Source organism: Lates calcarifer, linkage group LG11 (assembly GCF_001640805.2).
Source record: "Lates calcarifer isolate ASB-BC8 linkage group LG11, TLL_Latcal_v3, whole genome shotgun sequence".
NCBI lineage: Eukaryota > Metazoa > Chordata > Actinopteri > Centropomidae > Lates > Lates calcarifer.
Window position 1 is genome coordinate 10,707,567 of NC_066843.1, and position 3,668 is coordinate 10,711,234.

Below are 3,668 nucleotides of genomic sequence, written 5' to 3' on the forward strand. Positions count from 1 at the left end.
TAAAGCAGGACATTTTAAGGGCACCACAAACAATCCTCTGATTAAAATGCTTCAGTAAACTAGTTTAGGAATGTGTGTGTGTGTGGTCATATCTCTGTGTGGAGTACTGTTTGTGTGACTTTGATTAGTATACTTTAATAGGTGTTTATAAATACAGCAGTATCAGTTATGGTGTAGCAATTCTTAGTGCAAGTTTAGGGGCGTACGACAGTAGAATAATAGGTGGTATTAACTAGATAGGAATCAGCATTAAAGTTAGGTTTCATTTCTTACTGCTTACAGTACCGCTTAATGACCATGCCCTGAAAATGACCTTTTCTGGGCTGAGGAAGTGGCTCTACATGTCTCAAAGACACACTGTCTGGCAGGTTGACCATTCACCTATTTTTGGTCGAAGTCCACAGGTGTACCAAACTGTGTTTATTTGCACCCCTCACCTTTGTGGCTCTCCCTCATTCTACTCTCTACTGGAATCTTAGCTTTTGTCTATTAATTCTCACATCCACAGTGTCAAGGTAACCACTAATCTGTTTTTCTGGATTTTCTGGTGTTTGAGAATTTACCTGTCAACAGGAAAATCCCCTGACTGCTCAGCATGACTACAAATATAGTCCAGGGAAATGAGGGGAAATGAGGTAAAGTGAGGTAAACACGTGGTAAATAGAAGGGTTGTTGTGCCGGGACGAGCAGGGCACACCTGGGTGGCTGCGGCTGAGTCAGGTCCTGCTCAAGACCAGGTCTTTCTGTCTTGAGGGAACTTGTCTTGAAGGAACCGTTGTTCGTCTGATTCTGGGATGGTGTGGTGTTCCACAGAGACTGGGTGCAGCTGTCACCACTGAGCAGGGTCATGGAAAGGTCTAGTCAGCTGGACTTGGCACTGGAGGCAGGTGAACAGGGACGCTCATTTGCAGAGTCATCTAAACATACTCTGTGTTGCCAGTATATTTGGCAGAGTTAGCTACAGCCACTGCAGTCCAATACAACAGCTTGAAATAAATTCATGATTCTTATTATTAATGTTGGGCAGAGAGGCGTTAATTGGAATTAATTAGTGACTAATTTTGCCTGTCATTTGGTACTGGTATCTGGTAGTACATAATCAGTAAAAATTACACAATGACAATGGTAACAACCAAAATTTGGTCTAGAAAACTAAACCATGAGCTGAGAGATGGTGTAAAGCTCAGGGGAGCAGCCCAATCAAAGATCTCCATGTGAACAGTTACATTCAGGTAAATTACCACCAACTATAGTAACAGCAAGGTTAATAGTCTCCCTGAGGAGAAAAGATTTTGGTTGCTATTTGATTTAACTGTCAGTGTCTGTTTTCATTTAGACTGTGCTGAAGAGGTGTTGATTCAAGTATATGGTCATTTTCGAGGACGCAATTTGTGGTGCTGTTGAGATGTATTGCAACATACAAAGAGGTGTGTCTGTTGTTTAGCCTACTGTCATTGTTTTGCATGAAGTGGACAAAATAATAGGAACATGTGATGACGATGATAGTTATACACTTGAATCAACATCTCTTCAACATGGTTTCAACAAAAACTGAACATTGAAACCTTTTATGAAAGTAGGACTTTTTGCAAGACTGATTTATTAGACTGTATTAGTTTAGCTAAATTCCAAATAAACTGCCAACTGAGGGTACATGCACAAATACAGTACAAATGATGAATGCTGGCCAACCTTGTGTTCAAATGCTACATTCATACTGGAGGGATAAATCAAAATATCTGTTGAGCAAAACACTGACTTCTACAGCCCTCTGGTGTTCACAGCAAGAAAAGCACAGAAAAAAGTGTCTTTCCACACATGCCACATTAAATGCAAATTATTTTTGTTTTATCTAACATGCTGATTGATACTGCACAAGTTAACTTAAAATATTAGATTAGATTATAAGAAAATAGTAATATTTCAGTCATACACATAAGATATACTGCAGAACTTGCATTAGCAGTACAATAGTACATCAACAAATAAAATTTATGTGACAATACACAAGCAAGTGTACAAAAATTGTATATGCTCAGATCTCAATAAAACAGAAAGCTGTTGTATTACAACTTCTTAAACTTTTTATATCACGTTTCACTACAGTATATATGGGGCTGGACAATAGGGGAAAAATTATATATATCATGATAATAAATTAATTTCGGTCAGTAAAATCAGTTTCATCACTCACAGAATTGAAACTTGTCATCGTTACACTCTGATGCTTTGCTCCGGTGTCAGGTGAGAGTTGTATGCTAGTCACGAGAATGGACACAGCTAAAGTGGAAACTACTGGTGTTATGACAGGTTAAAAGTGGCTGTGATAACTGAGCTATGACCAAGATGCCAACTTAATGTCTGCAGTGACTCCACTATATACATTTCATAGTGGCGGCCTGAATTATTGCTGCTGCGGCAATATTATAAATCTGCAAAATACCGGTTGAGCCGAGAGGGAGAGAGAAAAAGAAGAGACAAAGAGAGAAAATGGTAGAATGAACAAGCTAACATTAAGTCAGATTTGTAGTTTGTATTTTCTACTGGGACAAATCCCTTTGGTAATGCTGTCGTTCCAGTTTTTGTTAAAATTTTCTCTCTTATCTCGCTCCCACTCCTGATGCACAGGTGTGCACAGCTGCAGTACCTGAAACATTAGCATGTGTACTTACTCCTGTGCTCTATGCTGTGTGTGTCAACCTAGCCTCACCTAATCCGTGCCTCTAACTCTATTCCAGCCACGTGATTGGTTCAGCGTGGTGCTATTCTCATTATCATTGGCTTTTCGTATTGTCTGTCAAAACGCAGGTGGAATGGGTTCTATCAACCATTTCTTAAATGTCTATCAAAGAAAAGTTATACTGCTATATATGTAAGTAAGTATATGTAATAAACATAGTATAGAAGGAATAGAAGTACAGTATACAACACGTTAGAGGCTTCATTGTAAAGTTGCAGCTCTCCATGTGTGAGCTGCAGATAACAAATGTAAGAAATCTGACAAAAGGTTCAACAGCTGAGAGAGGAAGGGAAACACTGCTTCAGTGATTGAAGAAGTATTCAGATCCTTTCAAGCAGCTGAAATCCTGAAGCCTGAATCTACTGTCCCTCTAGGGACAGCCCTATCGTTGTGCTACATCTAATATGTCTTATTTAGGCTGGTTACTGGTTTCAAGGTATACAGTGGTTTGAAAAAGTTCAAGTTTTTTTTCTTACCAGGCATGTCAAACTCATTTTAGAGCTTTAATTGCAATACCACAAAACTGTTTTATTTTTGTTTAAGGTTATCATACAGTCAGAATCTCATACCTGCCCATGACTCATTGTGATATTTTCTACCTGACATAATGCGCAACCCATTTTGATTTTGATTTTGATTGATTTTTTTTTTTTTTTTTTGCTTGGTTGTCATACCGTCAGAATCTCATACTGGCCATGCCAAGTCTGATCTGTCCTGTCTTTAAATCTCACTCTTTCTCAATATATTTTATATAGTTTCATTATCTGTACTATATTTTATCAAATTTTATTCAATTACAGTGCTGTATTGTTTTATCCTCATTTTACTTTGTAAAATATTTGAAAATCTGTTTTGGAAAATGCTGTATAAATTGAATATATTTATCATTAAATAAAAAATTATTATCATGTCTTATTTGGGCTACATG